Below are 21,585 nucleotides of genomic sequence, written 5' to 3' on the forward strand. Positions count from 1 at the left end.
AGAGTACTGAAAGGAGAGTGCATGGTGAATTTATAAGTAGGGGTGGGCGGCAAATTCCGTTCCGCTTGCGGGACTTGCGAAATTTGGCATTTTCGTGTTCCGCGCGGAATGCGAAAATGTTCAAACTTCCCCGTCCCACGTTCGAACTTAATTCGGGGGCATGATGATGAGGGCATTAGAAAGTACTCCAGGTGAGTAGTGGTATTGAAGGGGATTTTTAAATCTATGTATCAGTTAATATCAATACTAAAAGTGAAGAGATCCTTGTTGATCACCCAAACTTGCAAGCTGTCAAACTCTTGGGATACTCTTTTTAGTCAGCGCTCAACCCCTGCTGATTATTAATGTTTAGATTCACCCTGTACCTGCCAAGAAACAAGAAATAATTGACATTATGTTGGCTTGCATGTCTGTCTAAACCGCTTTAAACCCTGCTCCTCTTATCTTGACGGATCAGACGGATTCATTTGGTAATACACCACGTGTATTATGCCCTAGCCAGAGGAATCCTAGGGCTGCTGCAGACCAAACAGAGTTGGGATTATGAATCAGAATCAGCATGTGATTGACTATCTCTGTTCTTAGCTTCATTCCGCCCCATCCCCGACTAGGCTGCCCCTTTCCCCTGTTCTTTATGCCCTATGGGCAGTGACTTGAGCACTGTGCATGGTGACTGCATTCGCATAACTGTGCTTCCTGACATTTGTGGAGCTTAGACTCCCAACTTTCAGCGTTTTACGCTGCCCAATCTCTCCTAAAGACATGCGTCACACTATAAAATCTGGCAGATTCCGGTGTCAATCAAAGGCAACTTGTGACTCCCAACACTAGTCCCAAAGGGTTTTACTATCTGGGCGCCTTAATGTGAGTGAGGTCACCGTCTGGGACCAGGGGAGGAATGGGGTGAGTACAAGAGTGCCCTTTATTATCTGAGGCATGGTCCCTGAAGCAACAGAGGCTCCCGCCGCATGACGTGACGCGCAGGTCTAATGTCACAATCAAATAGAGTAGAAGAATCAAATAGGCATGAATGGTGTAATGAATGTTGTGCACTACATCTTCCATAACACCTTGGGAGATGTTGGTTCTGTCTCTAGGTCTGTTCTATTTTTTTTTCTTCTCTACTTAATCCTTTCGGCCCGGAAGTCGATGCTTGTCACTTGAAGCTGACGCTGTTGTTTATGGTCATACTCTCGAGCGGATCGGTACACTGTTTTAGACTCTCTGGATCATCAGAGCTTTGTGTTCCCTGAAGCGCTTTCTGTTTACCACAAGTTAACTTGCCTCAAATCGGAAGCACGAGACTTCAAGGTGTTCTGTTGCCTTTTAAATTCATGGCTTTGGTTGTAGGCATGTAGGAGAGCCTACGGGGAGAACGCTTGCCCGAAAGGAGTCGCAAGTTTATCGGAAGACGCGTCTTCCTCTTCCGCGCCCGTGAGTGCTGATGGACCCAAAAGGCGTTTGCTCGGATTCCAGTTTGGATGTGTATCTGTCTACACACAGAGGCGCGGATATGCGGATACAATTCCTGAAGCCCTTCAAGTAAGAGATTATTATTTGAAGGCGTTTCCGACATTATTTTTTTGGTTTGGATCATTGATGTTAGTGCTAAGCACCATAGAAAATTAGTGGGCAACTAACTAATGCACGCATAGATTCGTACAAACCCTAAAAGCCCTAAGAGCTGTTGAATGGCTTGGATTAGGCATTCCCTTGACAATTTTTGTTTGAGATTAGGTACAGACAGTCACTAATACTTCAGGACAATACCAGTTGACTAACTTGTATCAGATAAGTCTGGTGTTATCTGATTTGTGCATAACTTCAAGTTCAGAGAGAAGATATATTTTTTCTTCTTCCTACCTTGTATTTTTCTTTCTTTCTTTTTTTTTGAGACATTTATGTAAGGTGAATACAGCAGTTGTTAAAAGTAAGTGACTTGCAAACACATATTACCTTGATAGTAAACTTCTGGCATTGTGTGCATAATTAAGTGTTATATGTTTCATCATTTATGTAGGAGACACTGAGTGAGACAGGAGACAGAGAGGTCCACACTACTCTTTATCAGTGTATATCTACCACGTTGACTGCTGATGCAACTTTATTGCTTCTTTGTCCCTTTTTCCCCTTCCCCAAGTGTGGTTTATCTGCTGAGTGTTCCATACCTCACAGGTGACTTCATGTAGGGGGAAAGGAAAACTAGCATCCCATCACTCCCGCTGTAACCGGCTTACAGGTTATTGTTAACCTGTACTCTGACAGCTAATCCATAAACCCACATACTGCTGAAGTTCCGCAACAAAACTTCTCAGCATTTTGCTTGGCTCCACTTTGTTAAAAGTTGCGCAACAACCACTTTGTTTCAATATTCACATCTGGACAGGCCCTGTGTTTTTGGATCTTCTTAAGGGTCACTTTTGCAATAATTAGGTTTAACCTATGCATAGGTGTTCTATTCTTTCATAGTTCTGCCAACGCATTGACAACATATGTGGGATCGATTTTGTTCATATTTGTTTATTCGATGGGACATGATACTGAGCTAAGGAAACATTTTTTGACTGGTAAAAACGGCCAAAACTCCCAGTGTAAAAATTTAGGGGTAAATGAGGAATCACAGGGGGATCGACTCAGAATTGGCAGTGTTCCCAGATGATTCCTCATTTTTTAGTAAACCCTAGCATCCAACAGGCTAGATTTTTCCCACCCCTGGAATTAATGGAACCCCTAGTATCAGTAACTCCGGGGGTACAGAAAATCGGGTCTTTTTTCTGGACCATCTACAGTGACGGCCCAAAAGCTCATGGAAATGGCGCACTTTGTATTAACATTACAGTGCATATGAAAAGTATTTCATATGGCCCAGAACTTCATGACCTGTGACTGGATAAGTACATGGTGCTCGCTGTGTGATTGGAGGAGTGCATGGGTAGTGACAGGGTGATGGCTGGCCTGCATTGGTAGTGCTCAGGGTATTGTATCAGTGAATGAGTTAGTGCATGGGTCATTGCATGAATGCATGGGTACTGACTGGATGATTACTGCAAGGATAGTGCATGGTGAATTTATAAGTGCTGGTGTTTTGGTGGAGCGATTGGATAAGAACATGGAACTGGCTCTGTGATTGGAGGAGTGCATGGACAGTGACAAGGCGATGGCTGGACTGCATCAGTAGTGCTCAGGGGATTAAAGCTGGTCATGTGTTAGTACCTAGGTCATTGCATAAGTACATGGGTACTGACTGGATGATTAGAGTCCTGCAAGAAAAGTGCATGGTGAATTTAGTGCTTGCGTTTTGGCACAGTGATTAGATAAGGACATTTAACTGGATGATTGATTAAAGTAGTGCATGGTTAGTGCCAAGGAGATGGTTGGACTGCATCAATAGTGCTCAGTGGATTGTAGCAGTGCATATGTTAGTGCCTGGGTTATTGCATGAGTAAATGGGTAGTGACTGGATGATTAGAGTACTGTAAGGAGAGTGCATGGTGAATTTATAAGGGCTTGTGTTTTGGCACAGTGGTTAGATAAGGACAAATAACTGGCTAGGTATTTGGAGTAGTGCACGGGTAGTGACAAGGAGATGACTGGACTGCATCAATAGAGCTCAGTGGATTGTAGCAGTGCATGTGTTCGTTTGTGGGTCATTGCATGAGTATATGGGTATTGACTAGATGATTAAAGTACTGCAAGGAGAGTGCATGGTAAATTTATAAGTGCTATTGTTTATGCTGAGTGATTAGATAAGAACATGGAACTGTCTGGGTGATTGGAGGAGTGCATGGACAGTGACAAGGAGATGGCTGGACTGCAAATGTAGTGTTCAGGGGATTGTAGCAGTGCATGTGTTAGTGCCTGGGTCATTGCATTAGTGCATGGGTAGTGACTGCATGATTAGGGTACTGCAAGGAGAGTGCATGGTGAATTTATAAGTGCTGTGGTTTTGGGGGAGTGATTGGATAGGTACATGGTGCTGGATGGGTGATGGGAGGAGTACAAAGCTAGTAAAAAGGAGATGGCTAGACTGCATCAGTAGTGCTCATGGGATTGTAGCAGTGTATGTGTTAGTGTCTGGGTCATTGCATGAGTGCATGGGTTCTGACTGGATGATTAGAGCACTGCAAGGAGGGTGCATGGTAAATTTATAAGTGGTTGTGTTTTGGGGCAGTGATTAGATAAGGACATGGAACTGGCTGGTTGACTGGAGGAGTGCATGGGTAATGACAAGGAGATGGCTGGTCTGTATCCGTAGTACTCAGGGGATTGTTGAAGTGCATGTGTTAGTGCCTGGGTCATTGCATGAGTACATAGGTAGTGACTAGATGATTAGAGTACTGCAAGTGGAGTGCATGGGGAATTTATAAGTGCTTGGGTTTTGGCGGAGTGATTGGATAAGTACATGGCGCCCGCTGGGTGTTTGGAGAAGTGCATGGGTAGTGACAGGGTGATATCTGGCCTGCATTGGTAGTGCTCAGGGTAATGTAGCAGTTCATGAGTAAGTGCATGGGTCATTGCATGAGTGCATGGGTACTGACTGGATTATTAGAGTATTGCAAGGAGAATGCATGGTGAATTTATAAGTGCTGGTGTTTTTGCTGAGTGATTAGATAAGAACATGGAACTGGCTGGGTGATTGGAGAAGTGCATGGACAGTGACAATAAGATGACTGGACTGCATCAGTAGTGCTCAGGGGATTGTAGCAGTGTATGTGTTAGTGCCTAGGTCATTACATACATACATGGGTACTGACTGGATGATTAGAGTACTGCAAGGAGAGAGCATGATGAATTTATAAGTGCTGGTGTTTTGGCAGAGTAATCAGATAAGAACATGGAACCGATTGGAGGAGTGCATGGACAGTGACGAGGAGATGGCTGGACAGCATAAGTGGTGCTCAGGGAATTGTAGCAGTGCATGTGTTAGTGCCTGGGTCATTGCATGAGTACATGTGTTGTGACTGGATGATTAGAATACTGCATGGTGACTTTGTAAGTGCTTTTGTTTGTGCTCAGTGATTAGATAAGGACATGGAACTGGCTGGGTACTTGAAGGAGTGCATGGATAGTAACAAGAAGATAGCTGGGCTGCAACTGTAGTGCTCAGGGGATTGTAGCAGTGCATGTGTTAGTGCCTGGGCCATTGCATGAGTACATGGGTAGTGACTGGATGATTAGAGTACTGCAAGGAGAGTGCATGGTGAATTTTTAAGTGCTTTTGTTTTGGCGGAGTGATTGGATAAGTATATGGTGCTGACTCGGCGATTGGAGGAGTGCATGTCTAGTGACAAGAAGATGGCTGGACTGCCTCAGTAGTGCTCAGTAACCCTGGGCAGTGAACTACACTCTGATCGCGGAGTTTGCGAAGTTGCGGAAACTTCGCGCTTCGCAGTGAACGCAAAGTTGTCGAATACTTCGCAATCTACATGGTAGAGTGGTTGTTTTCTGCCTCGCACGCACAATAGCGTTCTCACGTGCGTGTTAACGACTTGCCGTGGTTCTGCGTTCGCCTTCTCGATTTTCTCTCCCGGTCGCGTGCGCCACGAGGCTTGGAATCCAGCCGCACAATCCCAAAAGACTGCGAATGCGATCATGTCATTTGGACGCTCGATCACGTCATTAGGACGCGCGCTCTTCCTTCCGGTGCATTGTTGATAAGATCGCATTTTGGAACACGCAGAAACTACAATCTGGCACAGAATATCTCTCGAGCATGATAAAACCTTCTCGGAAATGATAATTTTGCTCAAAAAACCACTCAGATTTTGACTTGGCTGTAGTCTTTTGTGCAAGGAGTCCTCTTTTTTTCTACTCTTTTTTTCAAGAGTTAGGAAGTGCCCCTGAGTCTCCAACTTCCTGTTTCTTTCCAGCAGGCTCCTCCCAGTGCTTTGTTCATGTGCTTTTCACTTTCATTTGGATTTGGAGCTGGAAGGATTACTTTTTGCGTATGTCTGCTGCATCATATCATTGGATTGGATTTATTGAGGACTTTTGGATTTGAAATTTTATTTTACAAGTAAGTTGGAGAATTGGTGTACATGTTTGTTTGATTTGGCCTTTTATTTGTTTACCTACAGTTTTCTGGGCTTTTCAATCCTTGTTAAAAATTATTGTTGAGGGAGGGCTGTACTTTCATGAGGGGCCAAGTTTTATTTCTTTCAAATTTCATCCAGTAGGCCCAGAGGTACCCATGGGTCCAACCATGTTTCTAAGGTGTCTGTTGAATTTCAAGTTTTTAAACATCATGGATGGCATTGGATTCAATTGCAACCTGTGTTTTTTAGAGTGGAATTTCAGTTTTTGGGGGTGTGCTAATTAAATATTGGCTTTTCAGCCAATAGGTAACCCTAGGAGTTCATTTAGTTACTGTAGGTCTGCTTGAGTTCATTGTATGTACTTTCTGTAGGTGGCCTGGCCATGTGATGGTGGCCATTTTGTGGGACCAGCCACTGTGCTTTTGCCATAGGCCTTCAAGCTTATGGCCTACTCTGCCAGTAGGCCTAGAGGTACTACTCGAGTCATCATGGGTGCATGAAAGTTAAACAACTGTTTTTGTGGTGTTTGTTTATTTTGTAACATCATGTATGGCATGGATGGCTTTGGATTGATTTGCACAATATGGTTTTTGGGGTGGAATTTTAGGTTTGGCATGTGTTTTAAATAATATGGCGACAACGAGACCTTGTAGGTTTTGTATTCTTCGCGTCCTCAATCTGCATGCTCGGGCCCGCGATAACGACTTTTTGTACAGTTCGCGCTGCCGAACACGCCGTATTTGCAATCTTGCGAGCAATATGTCCTTCTAAAATATGATAATTTTGTTCATTTTGCAAAAAAAACTCCTCAGGTTGTCATTTGGTTGTAGTTTTTGAGCATGGAGTCATTTTTATGTTTTCATTTTTTTTTAAAAAGAGGAAGGAAGTTGCCCAGAGACCTCAACTTCCTGTTCCTGTCCTTTGTATGTACTTTGTTGTTTGAAGGTGGGCTAACCATGTGGGTGGTGGCCATTTTGTGAAGCCAAGCATTGTGCTTTTGCCATAGGCATGCATTGTCTGTCTTTTCTTTCTTTTCATGTTGTTGTGGGTGGCCAGGCCATGTGGTGGCGGCCATTTTATATGACCTTCTACTCTGCTTTTGCCATAGGCCTCCAAACTTGAGGCCTATTCTGCCAGTAGGCCTAGAGTCCCAGAGGTATTCATTGGGGGTGCTTGATGTAATTGTCTCTATGTTGTCTGTTGAATTTAAACATTATTTAGGCATGGATGGCATTGGATTGAATTCCCAAATGTGGTGTTTGGGGTGTAGTTAACTTTTTGGATGTGTGTTAATAAATGCCTTTGTTGTTGTATGTGTTGTTGTTGTGTAACTTTCTAACCTTTTTAGCCATGCAGATTTTCTTTTTTGCATTAAGCTGTGAGGTGTAACAGGCATCTCCTTTGTCTGGCCATATAGGGATATAGGCCTGCTTGAGTTTATTGTTTTCTGGGCTTTACCCATGTGCCTGTGATGAGTGACCATGTGGCTGGGGCCGTGGTGGTGGTAGTAGTAGTGTGCTGTTTTGTTTTTTGCCACATAGGCCTGTGTGTCTTTCCATTGTTCCTGTTGGCTTACTGTTTCCATCCACATTGCTATCTGCTGCAAGTTAATGATGTTGCATCCATTGGACATGATGCACAAATTAAGGATAAACAAGCTCCACTTCCACTTCATTTGGATTTAAGTTCTTTGCTATTCTTACTCTTACTGAGTGTACTAACACTACTAGTAATTAAAATTAAAGCACAACAAATTCCACATTTGACTGATGTTCTTCTGTCTTCTTTCCTTGTAGGTGCACAAAAGACTGAGGAGGAGGTGTCTGTCATCATTCATCGCCATTGTACTGCCAGACGGACATCCTTCTGTTGTACGTGACATGTGATGTGACCTGACCAGCCATTTCTGCAACTTGTTCAACTGAGTGCTGCTGACATCTGAAGAAGATGGGCCCAAAGAAAGCAGGTACCGGGTCCTCCAAGACCAAGAAAGTTGCTGAGAAGAAGAAGGAAGAAGATAAGAAGGAAGTGACACTTAAGTCTGATGTTGACCCCAAAACCTTTTTTTGGAAACCAAAAAGTACACCTGCAGCAGCGGTGTCCGGGGGGCAAGCTGGGGCCAGCACCTCTGCATCAGTGGGCCCAACCCACCAACCCAGGCCGAAGCAGATGAGTGTGGAAGCGGTAGCCAACCTAATGGTGGAAAGCAGTGATGCTGAGCCTGACCTAAACTTATCGCTTTCTCAAAGTAGTAAACAATCAACGCATGAGGGAACACAGCAGATAAGTGGTGAACAACAACAATCTCAACCACCAATAGTAGTTGTTGTTCCTCCCGAAGTAGGGGCAGTTCAGGAAATTGAGCCTCAGGCAGAGCAAAAAGAAGAGGAAGCCACTCATGCAGGAGATCTATTGTCTACCAAATCCCCACCAAGGAAAAGGAGTGTTAGTCCATCGAGTTCTTCGCCAAGCATCCCTTCTGATGATTTAGATCTCACTTGGGAGCCACAACAACCTGAGCATTAGAGGGAGACACATCACAAGACCAGGCTAGGGAAAAGGAAGGTTCCAGAAAACCTTACACTTATGGAGTTTGATGTAGAACAGCAGGATAATGATTATGATGAGTCTGACCCAGTCAAAATAAGCATCACTCTTGGCCCCGAGGACATGGAGACCAACATTTTTACTCTATCCAGAATGTCTACGACTAGTGGAGATGTAGCACACATACCACCAACACAGGCAACACCAACACGACCTCCAGCCTCCATATTTACATTAGCAAAGGGCCAGCAGTGTCCTTCATCCAGCACAAGCACCACCTCAGCAGAAGTAGGTAGTGGTACTACTGCGCAGCCACATAGTCAAATTCAACACACACCCTCCAGTTCATCTGGCATTGGAAGTGGCAGCTCTAGCAGGAGACAAAAGTTAAGCTCCCCAGTGTGGGACTTCTTTACTGTTAGCGTAAAGGAGGAGAACATTGCTATATGCTCCATTTGTCGTTCCTCTGTTAGTCGTGGTAAGCTTGGTACAAACTATGGTACCAGAGGCCAAATGACCCATTTGAAACAACACCGCGCAATCAAGTGGGAGGACCACCTTCATAGCATAAAAACTGGAACCATTGATGTTGGTGGGGATAAACTAGTACAAGGTCCACTCACTGTTGAACAGGAAGAATGGAAAGGGGCGACCACTCGGTCCCCCCGAACGTATGGTTGGGGGCCCGGATCCCCCCGGGAAACCATTTTGGGCGGGGGGCGTGTCTCGGCTGGTATGCCCGAAGCGGAGTAGCCGGTGCGCGCCTTTTCCCACCCAAGAGGGGTTGTCCTAGACACCTACACCGTTGGCCACGCCCCGTAGGCGTACCGGAGGAGTGTACACGCCCTCCCGAAGAGAAATAAAAGGAGCAGCAACCCGAAGAAGCATCCTCTTGTTCCTGTGCTTGGAAGCTGCACCCTCTCGTTGCACGTGAGCCCTCGACGGAACAAGGAGCAATTTTTGAGACCTTGTAATTTTTGTGTTTCTCTTTCAGCGACTCCGAACCTTCGGATCCAGGACCACGTTGAACGCCAAGGATCGAACATCCGACAACGATGCCTAGCAAGAAGGCCGGAAAGAAGGCAGGGACGGACCAGATGCTCCGTATGCTGATAAAGGATATGGCGAGCATGAAAAAGCAGATGGCGGCAATGAGCAATTCGGGCAGACCGAAGAAGGTCATAGGCCCAGCATTGCCGGGAATCGTCCCCGCAGGGAGAGGTAAAAGGGCCAGGAATAGGGCAACAGGGGGGGAGGTCCCAGTTCCCGAGTCGCCCCCGGCAAGCCCAGTTAGTCCAGTTGAGGCCCCGGTACCGAGCCAGGACGCGGGCCAACCGATTCCGGTTGTAGTTACGCCCACCAACGAGGAGGATATGCCTCCGGAATTGGCCGCCCAGTTGGCCGCATGGCTTGGCAAAAGTCCAGGGGGTGCTGCTGCACCTGGAGATACGGTCGAAGAGGCCAAGTTGCTAATGAAGTAGTTGCGGCAATCACGAGATGCTGCGAAGGCGAATCTCCCTCTTGTCACCCCACAGGTTCCATCGGAAGGACCGACGGCTGGCGGTGGAAAAACAACGGGATCAGCTATGGAGTCGGGTAAGCAGCCATTGCCAATGGCAAGGGAGGGGTCTTTACCCTCAAGAAGGTAAAAAGTAGTCCAACATATTCCGCTGGCCACGAAAGAAATGATTTGGGCTGATAAATATGTGAATATGTTTTCTCTCTTAACTGACCATCACGAGATAGAGTATGTTAGGCTCAGAAGGATTTGTGGCACCCGAGTGTGTGGCGCGCAAAAATGGCGGGGTTCAGGGTTTATGAGACGATCTCAAATTGGGCCAAGGCCTTTGCAATGTTTACTGCAGTCATGGGGGAGCGTAAGCCCGAAATTTTGACCGAATTGGCATGCTATCAGGCGCGTATAATGGATTTCTATGAATCATATGAGGGCGATGAGTGGAGGGGTTATGATAGTAAGTTCCGTAAGGCCAAGGAGCACGATTCATCTCTGACGTGGGACTGTCTCGACTCCATCTCTTGGCAGAAGCAGCTCCTGCCGGGCTCGACAAAGTCGTCTTCGCCTGGCGGGAATGGGTCGGCGCCCTTCCGCCATCAATCGGCGGCGCCCTTTCCAGCAGCCCCCGCTGGTGACCATCAACCGAGGAATGGTGGGATTGGGGGTAGAAAAGGGGTCTGCTGGAATTTTAACAGAGGCAAGTGCACGAGGCCTCAAGGGACATGTAAGTTCAGGCATGAGTGTGCAGGGTGCGGACATTCTTCACACCCTGAGAGTACGTGTAGTGCCAAGAATGGTGATACCGGGGGTAGAGGAAATGCCAAACAGGTCTAATACAGACCGCGGGGTACCGCTACCGACCCCCGTAGATATCATGGCAATGATCCCCTGGCTAAACAAATACCCTGATCATGTCTCCGCTTGGGTGTTGCGGGACGGCTTCTCGTATGGTTTCCACATCCCGGCGGGGGATTTTCGGGGGGAACCACTGTGTAAGAACCAACTGTCCGTTCAGCAGAACCCGGGGGTGGTAGAAAGAAAGATTGCAAAGGAAGTTGCCCGTGGCCGGGTCGCCGGCCCATTTAGGCACCCGCCAGTCACTAATTTTATTTGTTCACCGTTGGGAGTAGTCCCCAAGAAGGACCCAGGTGAGTTTAGGTTGATTCATAACTTGTCGGCTCCTAGGGGTCTTTCAGTGAACGATGCAATTGACCCAAGAGTTTGTTCGGTACGGTACGCATCCTCGATGAGGCCGTCGCCATGGTAAATCGCCTGGGGCCCGGGGCACTGATGGCGAAGTCAGATATCGAGTCAGCGTTCCGGTTGCTCCCGGTACACCCGCAGGATCAGCGTCTGTTAGGTTTTGTGTTTCAGGGACGCTACTACATGGATAGATGTATGCCAATGGGTTGTTCCATTTCTTGTTCTTATTTTGAGAAATTCAGTTGTTTTCTCCAATGGGCGTTTACCAAAGCTACGGGCCATACACAGGTTATGCACTACCTAGATGATTTTTTGTTCTTGGGCTGCCGGTGACACGGAATGTGCACAGGCATTACGGCAATTTTGCATTCTCATGAAGCAGTTCAGCGTGCCATTGGCACCGGGCAAGACGGTGGGACCATATACTTCACTCGAGTTTCTTGGAATTGAGCTCGATTCAGTGGAGGGATGCTTCCGTTTGCCAGGGGACAAAGTAGCAAAATTCAGGGCCTCTCTCGAACTGTGTATTAGCAAAGAGAAGGTTACTCTCCATCAGTTGCAGCAGGCAGTGGGCCAGCTTAACTTTGCCCTTAGAGTGATACCGATGGCCCGCCCCTTTTCCCGCTCTATTGCTCAAGCAATGGTTGGTCTCAAGGAAGGGCACCACCGCACAAGACTGTCTGCAGAGGTTCGCCAGGATATGCGCATATGGTTGGCATTCTTGGCGGGTTTCAACGGTCGAGTGGTGTGGGGCAAGCCACCAGCGTCCTCAGACGAGCTGGGTTTATGGACCGACTCGGCAGGGAGCGTGGGATTTGACGCCATCTTCGGTAATCGATGGTCGGCGCAAACATGGCCGACGTGGTGGCACATCAGTGGGCTCACAGGTAACATTGGGTTTCTGGAGTTGTTCCCCATTTTGGTGGCTCTGAAGGCATGGCCGGAGGAGTTTCGTGATCGCTCAGTGGTGTTTTGGTCCGACAACATGACCGTAGTCGAATGCATAAATAATCAGGCAGCACGCTGCAAGTGGATACTGAGATTACTGAAGGAAATTGTACTACTGTGCATGAGACTGAACGTTCAATTTAGGGCGAGGCATGTGCCGGGTGTGCTGAACCATGCGGCTGATGCACTCTCTCGTTCTACATGCAGGCATTCAGGGGCTATCTACCTTCCGCGGACCTAGTGGCGGCACCATTCCCCGAAGCACTCTGGTTACTCGGTGCCCCGGATTACAGGACCTTGTGGGAGCAAGCTTAGCCCCCAGGACATGGAAGGCATACGAAGGGGCGTTTCGTTCCTATTGTGCGTTTTTGGGTCCAGCGGGAGGGGACAAATGGGGGCAGGAGGAGTATGTCCTAAAGTTTTTAGTAGCACTACACAGGGCAGGCCGATCAGCGGCAACGGCCAATAGGCACCGGGCCGCCATTGCATACATGGCGCAGGCGCATGGCATCAGGGACCCCACATCGTCCTTTTTGGTGAGGAAGGCCCTGCGTGGTTGGCAACGCCTGGAGGGACGCAGAGTAGATGAAAGACGCCCGATTGGGTTAGAAAGGTTGTCCCTGCTGATGGCGGTACTCCCCGCGACATGTTCCTCCCAGTCCGAGACAGTGCTGTTCCGGGCCGCTTTCGCATTAGCATTCCATGGGGCTATGCGGGTGAGCGAACTGGTTGCAAAAAATAAGAAGGATGTGGAGGGAGGTCTGTGTCGGGAACACATTTTGATTAAGGGTGATTCAATGGTGGTCACAATAGCCAGGTCCAAGACCGATCAGGGTGCTATGGGAGACAGTATTGTTGTCCAGCGCATGCAAGGGTCCCCCGGGTGCCCGGTAAGGTGCGTTGAGGAATATTTAGCGCAAAGGGCAGAAGCATGGGGGGGAAGCTTGCTGAGACACGTTGACGCCACCCCACTGACAAGGTTTCAGTTTCAGCGGGTGCTAACAATGGCAATCGCAGCGGCGGGCTTGGACCCGTGCGATTTCGGGACCCATTCCTTTAGGATAGGGGCTGCTACAGAGGCTACAGCCAGGGGTCAGAGTGTTGAAGAGGTGAAACAATTGGGACGATGGTCCTCGAACTGTTATAAAAGGTATGTGCGTTTGCACATGTTGTGAGGACAATGTTGTGAAGCCAATGTAATGCACTCACGCTTCTTGTCTTCTGTTTGTTTACAGTTTCGCGAGCATGCTATGCGGGGCGGACTGAGCAGTCGACCCGACACCTGGGGACCAGCGGTCAGAAATCACCGGCTGTGGAAAGAGTGGTGTGGGTCGTGGGCCACTCATACGTGAGGCGAGCCGGGGACGTATTCAAAGCAGGTGACATGATTCACGCAGCTGGGGAATACGGGTACAGGGTGACCTTCCACGGAAGGGGCGGGCTCTGTATTGACCAATTTCAATGTTTTGTCGAGGGACTGCTAGGGCGGACAAGGTCACCGCCGTCTGTAATCATAGTGCACCTGGGAGGCAATGATTTGGTGACACTCGGGCGGCGAGTACTACTCGAGCGAGTTCTGTCTACCGTTATCTGGTTGGCGAGGAGGATCCCGGGGTGCACGATAGCATGGTCCCACATGATTCCCAGGAAAGCGTGGCAGGGGGGCCTCTCGGTGTCAGCACTGAACCATTCTGTAAAGAAAGTTAATAACAAGCTTGGTAGGTTGTTTCGCTCGCGCAGTTACACTGTATTCCACATGGATGTATTCGGGGGGAGCACATGTATCTCGAGGATGGGGTCCATTTGTCCCGGGAAGGGAATGTCTTACTCATAGGAGACTTCTTAGCATGGTTGAAGGGTTTGTAAAAGCATGACCTTTAGTAGGAGTTGTGGGTCCGGATAGCCGGTCAACTATCCGGCCTGTGGCGGTAAGGTCAAGATCGGTGAGCAGTAATTTCAAGGTCCCTAGAGGGGGGGCGCCACCCATTATGGATGGGAGTGCCCGGGGGGAGGCGGCCATTGGCCCCTCCCACGGGGAGGCGGCACCCACTAAGTATGGGGTTGCCTAAGGGAAGGCGGTCGTAGGCCCCTCCCAGGGGAGGAGGCGGCTAGATGCCCCTCCTACAGGAATTTCCCGGGGCCAGGATATCCGCGACGGCGGATGTGATGAACAGTGTGGGGTGGGAGGGGGGTCCATGCTACCTTCTAGACACCTCACACGAGTCCTCGGACGACCACTAAGATGGCGTCGAGTTAAATAGGGGCCCCCGCAAAGACAAGGGAAATTGGAGTTGGCACAGAGGTCCAGTCCTCTGTACGCCCGCCCCTCACACTGTGAGGGGGGAGTTCTGGTAGTAGGGATCTGACACCGGTTGCGACCTTGCCGTTGGCCCGTAATGCTAGGATGTACAATTTTTAGAAAGTATGCATTTGCAGGATGTTTAGACTCTGCTAGGAAAACCTTTGTATTAGAGATTTGTTAAGGTTAGCCAATGAACGTGTCTGCATCGTAATGTAATGAATGAAAATTGTACATGATATGAAACTGTTATTTTAATGTTTTAATTTTGTTTCATATTTTAATAAATACGGCCGGGAGGGTAACTCCCTCCCGCCTTCCAAAAGTTCAGAACTGCGTCCGTCTTCCCATCCTTGGGGATTGTGTTGGGAGGGGGTGACAGGCATCCCGGCCATATGGAAAGGGGCGACCACTCGGTCCCCCCGAACGTATGGTTGGGGGCCCGGATCCCCCCGGGAAACCATTTTGGGCGGGGGGCGTGTCTCGGCTGGTATGCCCGAAGCGGCGTAGCTGGGGCGCGCCTTTTCCCGCCCAAGAGGGGTTGTCCTAGACACCTACACTGTTGGCCACGCCCCGTAGGCGTACCGGAGGAGTGTACACGCCCTCCCGAACAGAAATAAAAGGAGCAGCAACCCGAAGAAGCATCCTCTTGTTCCTGTGCTTGGAAGCTGCACCCTCTCGTTGCACGTGAGCCCTCGACGGAACAAGGAGCAATTTTTGACCCACCCACCAGCCCCTTATGGCAAATGTTAGTGCTGCAGTGAAAGTGATCTGCTTTGATGATGCCTTTTTTTAATCCTGGTTTAGTAGTTAATAAAAATGTCGATGTTGATATTTGCAATAAAATGAGTTGCTTCATAATATTTCCTTCCTTAGTAGTGCGGAGTATAACAGCCTAGTTGAAGGTAAATTCGCAATGTGAAGTTGATTTTCTTTCTTAGGTTAATAAAACGTCGTATTTATTTTTTGGCGGGCGGTAAGGTCATGATCGGTGAGCAGTAATTTCAAGGTCCCTAGAGGGGGGGCACCACCCATTATGGATGGGAGCGCCCGGGGGGAGGCGGCCATTGGCCCCTCACACGGGGAGGCGGCACCCACTAAGTATGGGGTCGCCTAGGGGAAGGCGGTCATAGGCCCCTCCCAGGGGAGGAGGCGGCTAGATGCCCCTCCTACAGGAATTTCCCGGGGCCAGGATATCCGCGACGGCGGATGTGATGAACAGTGTGGGGTGGGAGGGGGGTCCACGCTACCTTCTAGACACCTCACACGAGTCCTCGGACGACCACTAAGATGGCGTCGAGTTAAATAGGGGCCCCCGCAAAGACAAGGGAAATTGGAGTTGGCACAGAGGTCCAGTCCTCTGTACGCCCACCCCTCACACTGTGAGGGGGGAGTTCTGGTAGTAGAGATCTGACACCGGTTGCGACCTTGCCGTTGGCCCGTAATGCTAGGATGTACAATTTTTAGAAAGTATGCATTTGCAGGATGTTTAGACTCTGCTAGGAAAACCTTTGTATTAGAGATTTGTTAAGGTTAGCCAATGAACGTGTCTGCATCGTAATGTAATGAATGAAAATTGTACATGATATGAAACTGTTATTTTAATGTTTTAATTTTGTTTCATATTTTAATAAATACGGCCGGGAGGGTAACTCCCTCCCGCCTTCCAAAAGTTCAGAACTGCGTCCGTCTTCCCATCCTTGGGGATTGTGTTGGGAGGGGGTGACAGGCATCCCGGCCATATGGAAAGGGGCGACCACTCGGTCCCCCCGAACGTATGGTTGGGGGCCCGGATCCCCCCGGGAAACCATTTTGGGCGGGGGGCGTGTCTCGGCTGGTATGCCCGAAGCGGCGTAGCTGGGGCGCGCCTTTTCCCGCCCAAGAGGGGTTGTCCTAGACACCTACACTGTTGGCCACGCCCCGTAGGCGTACCGGAGGAGTGTACACGCCCTCCCGAACAGAAATAAAAGGAGCAGCAACCCGAAGAAGCATCCTCTTGTTCCTGTGCTTGGAAGCTGCACCCTCTCGTTGCACGTGAGCCCTCGACGGAACAAGGAGCAATTTTTGACCCACCCACCAGCCCCTTATGGCAAATGTTAGTGCTGCAGTGAAAGTGATCTGCTTTGATGATGCCGTTTTTTTAAACCTGGTTTAGTAGTTAATAAAAATGTCGATGTTGATATTTGCAATAAAATGAGTTGCTTCATAATATTTCCTTCCTTAGTAGTGCGGAGTATAACAGCCTAGTTGAAGGTAAATTCGCAATGTGAAGTTGATTTTCTTTCTTAGGTTAATAAAACGTCGTATTTATTTTTTGGCGGGCGGTAAGGTCATGATCGGTGAGCAGTAATTTCAAGGTCCCTAGAGGGGGGGCACCACCCATTATGGATGGGAGCGCCCGGGGGGAGGCGGCCATTGGCCCCTCACACGGGGAGGCGGCACCCACTAAGTATGGGGTCGCCTAGGGGAAGGCGGTCATAGGCCCCTCCCAGGGGAGGAGGCGGCTAGATGCCCCTCCTACAGGAATTTCCCGGGGCCAGGATATCCGCGACGGCGGATGTGATGAACAGTGTGGGGTGGGAGGGGGGTCCACGCTACCTTCTAGACACCTCACACGAGTCCTCGGACGACCACTAAGATGGCGTCGAGTTAAATAGGGGCCCCCGCAAAGACAAGGGAAATTGGAGTTGGCACAGAGGTCCAGTCCTCTGTGCGCCCGCCCCTCACACCGTGAGGGGGGAGTTCTGGTAGTAGGGATCTGACAACGGTTGCGACCTTGCCGTTGGCCCGTAATGCTAGGATGTACAATTTTTAGAAAGTATGCATTTGCAGGATGTTTAGACTCGGCTAGGAAAACCTTTGTATTAGAGATTTGTTAAGGTTAGCCAATGAACGTGTCTGCATCGTAATGTAATAAATGAAAATTGTACATGATATGAAACTGTTATTTTAATGTTTTAATTTTGTTTCATATTTTAATAAATACGGCCGGGAGGGTAACTCCCTCCCGCCTTCCAGAAGTTCAGAACTGCGTCCGTCTTCCCATCCTAGGGGATTGTGTTGGGAGGGGGTGACAGGCATCCCGGCCATATAAGAAGAGGGAAACATTCTATTTGGTAGTGGTACACAACGTAGCCCTGTCCCCAGTACTGCAGTGGTAGAGCCCACATCCTCTGCATCAACAACATCTCAGTGGCACAAGCGTAAGAGGCAGCCGGAGACACCAATGAGTACTGCGATGCAAAGTGCTGCGTCGAGCCGAACAGAAAGAAATACCATCAGCGTACCATTCTTAGCATGTTTACTAGGCTTGAGGGAAAGTACGAATGAACCAACCCAATTGCACGTGTGTACAATGCTAAGCTGGCTAAAATGTTAGCACTGGACCTTCTCCCTTTTTCTTTTGTTGAAGGGGTGGGTTTTCTGGAATTTGTGACAACCATCTGCCGCTACTATTTTGCCAGAGTTGCTGTTCCAGCACTACATCACAACATGCTGGAATTGCTTGGAAACGCCTTACATCAGAGTGCTGTTCATAATATCCACCGGACAACAGACATGTGGACCAGTTGCCAAGCCACTGATTGCATGTGCATCACTGCACACTGGATCCCTTTTTCAGGTGTTAGAGAAAAGCTATCTGCAGGCGTTGACATTGTTATGATTTTTAATGAGACTCGCAGACATGCAACTGTAGCCATGTTTGCTATAGAGAAATCTCATACTGCTGCAAACATTTTGACTGAGTTTAACAGCAAGGTCTTTGAATTGCTGCGACCAAGAGAGCTTAACATTGGTTTTGTTGCCACGGAAAATGGCAGTAATGTAGTTAAGCAGTGTAAATGAAATGGCATAATATCAACACAAAAAGAGGGAGAAATTGTATGAAGGGCACGCAACCAAATAATTAAAAAACTGGATTTCATTTATTACGTATGTAATTATTCACATTAAAAACACTTGATAAAAAGGCATAAAAAAAAATCATACAGACAACACAATTGAACAATAATCATATACTTATATCACAAATACATAAAAAAATCATATAGCAGTGGCAAACAATGTTATTCGACGCGCGTTTCAGCGTTGTTGGAAACGCCTTCTTCAGGAGACACAATAGTATCTGAAAAACATGTTTAATACAAAATTAAAATAACTATATGCCCAATTTATTCAAAAATTACATTCTCAAATTACAGTATGACAACTGAGAATAACAACAAAGAAATACGTTTAACAGTGCTTACATGACAATAACTCCCTACTTGTGTAGCGGATTAAATATAGCTACACAAGGTACAGACTAGTATTTATATATTTGAGCAGTGGTAAAGGTGGGTAGGGATAGTACCATAAGGGCAATATATAATACAACAATGCGGCTGCTCTGTTATCAACAGGCCAGTCCGGTGGACATAGCAGAAAAAATAGCTGCTTGGTTTCTGCAGAAAGGGATGGGTAAATCCGTTGCTGGTGCAAAGTCAAAAGAGGCCAAGCAAATGAAATGAAATGAAATTAAATGAATGAAATGATGAAATGAAATGATTACGCACTTGTATAGCGCACGACTACCCGTAAGCATCTCGGCGCTTGTACGAATACCACCGAGGAACCCTTCCTGGCCTTTCCCTGTGCAAATCAGAGCACCACTGAACATTGAGCGGATGGTCCAGGCCTATCTGGATGACACAACAGAGGACAATTCAAACCACAACAAATCCATCACCACCATCTCTTATTTTTATTTACCTTTTGAAGTTGCAGGTCTGTGCATTTAACTGTCCACTCCATCTACAGAGTCCTGCTCCATCTTCCTGACTCGCCCTAAATACATTTCCATCTTGCCAGACATTGGATGGAGATGGAGAATAGTAAAATAATGTAGCATCTAACAGTCCCTCCATAACAAGTTAAATGTACGTGACTATAGCCATCTTCTGTTTTGTTTCCAATCCGAAACTCATCACTGTCTTAAGGCTTCCACCTCTGTCTGCAGGCATACACAACTCTTCACTGTCAGTACTTGAGCGGCATCCAAAACTAAAGTAAACTTGTCATCAGTTTCAGAAGGCTCGGCATCTCTGATCTGACAGCCAAAGAGAAGAGCAAGACAGGTATATGATTAATGAATGATGCCATGCATTGCATTGGATGCTTGCTGACTCTGGGCAAATGTGCATGAAGTCGAAATATACTAGTAGTTAAAATAATAACAAAGTAAAAGTGACTCAAGTGAGTCACTCACTACACACTGAGTTGGTGTTGGTCTGTTGGACAACACATACACGTACCACATCATGATGATGATGATGACCAAACTTTCTTAGCAGGCAGTCAGTCAATTTGATCTGAGATGATTGATGGAATGCATTTCAGGAAGAGGCATAAAAGGTAAACACAACCAATCAACAAGAATCACAGCAGATCTAGGCTACATGTCTGTGCAGTGGTGGAGTCGAATAGTGATATGATGACTGACAGTGGAGCATTGATTTAGTCACTTGATTTGGAAAATGCTAGGTTGCTGTATATGCCTTTTGTCTGACTCTGTCAAAAATTAAGGTAAATGGAGTTTGGGTCACAGACCGGTGCCGTGGGCCTGTTCTGTGCTGGCTCCTGTCTTGTTGTTCTTGTAGATTAATGCTGTGTAAATAGTAGAGTAGACACAATGTATCCAAGCTGCCTCAGTCTGAAAGTCTTCTTGCTCAAGAGTCTTGTCTTTTTGCACTACATCATAATTGATGCTTTTTTTGTATACATTTATTTTTCAATACCCCTTTTGTTTTTCCATCAACACTTACAGTTCGGCCTTTTACCCGGTGCTATTATACTTGGAGCAACAACTCACAGTTACCTTACCAATCCTCATCATCCAGCCAGTGGCACCCAAGAATGATGTGCAGAGTGTCCATGGAAGGGAGGACCAAGATGAATGACGAGATCCAACTACACATTTGGACCTGGATAATACAGTAACTTTAGTATCATATTCGTCTTTTTAATAATTTTCATTTTTTCTTTTCATTCCTTTTACGACTATGTGACTTTGTTTGCTAATTGCTCCCTACAACTATTTTTTTTATTTTCTTTGCTAGCTTTCAGCCCAGTATAGCAGGTAATTAGGGTTTCTCTGAGGGCATACAGCCAAGGCAAATTTCATATAATACTACTTCCCAGTACTGTCTAATAGTGTAGTAGTAGTTAAGTACTACTCATTAACCATTTAGTTATCTTCATCATGCATGCATTTCCTTTTCTACCTTTATAGATTTATTGGATAGTGGATCATCGTCGTCTTCAAATATTGTTTTGCTTTTGTTGTCTCCATGCGTACTGTTTTTCTTTGTCAAACCTTTCCCTAAACCCCCTTCCCATCCATTCATCAAACCCTAACCCTCTACCCCCGGGCTGTGTGATTTTATATTGAGGTGTGATGTGACTACATTAAATCTACACCAACTATTGATCACACGCTTGCTGGGGCAGATGTGGTGAAAGCAGCACTAATTAAATGTCAACGAGGCAGGGGAGGATCTTCTTCTGCTTGCCCACCCATGCTCAGTGTTTGTACAAGCCGATTAATTTTCCAAATGGACCCACCGAATACATCATAATTAATTGCTGGCATTGATTGGATTTACATCATTAAAGATTATGAATTAGGATTGTGTTAAGTCACTCCTTCAACACAACTACAGTTTAACTTCTTAGCTTCTTGTACTAGGCTGTCCCCGCCACCATTGTTTTCAGTTCAGCAGTTGCAATATTGTTTGTTTGGCAGTCTTCTTATGTACTGTACTTTTCTACTACTCCCACAGTCTCTCTCAGGCAAATGACTGTCTCTTTTTTTTGTGCAAATGCTAGTGCCAGTGTCTACTACTATCACCACAACCATGGCATCTTCTCCATTCTCTTGGGAAACCATTCAGCCATTGATGTGCCAAAGGAGGAGCGACTGGTAGTACTAGTAGGACAAATATAACTCAGTGAGGGGTACCGCATCCATCTGTTTGCATGTTACAAAATTGGCGGAT

The sequence above is a fragment of the Lissotriton vulgaris genome, chromosome 3_1 (genome assembly GCF_964263255.1).
Source record: "Lissotriton vulgaris chromosome 3_1, aLisVul1.2, whole genome shotgun sequence".
Taxonomy (NCBI): Eukaryota; Metazoa; Chordata; class Amphibia; order Caudata; family Salamandridae; genus Lissotriton; species Lissotriton vulgaris.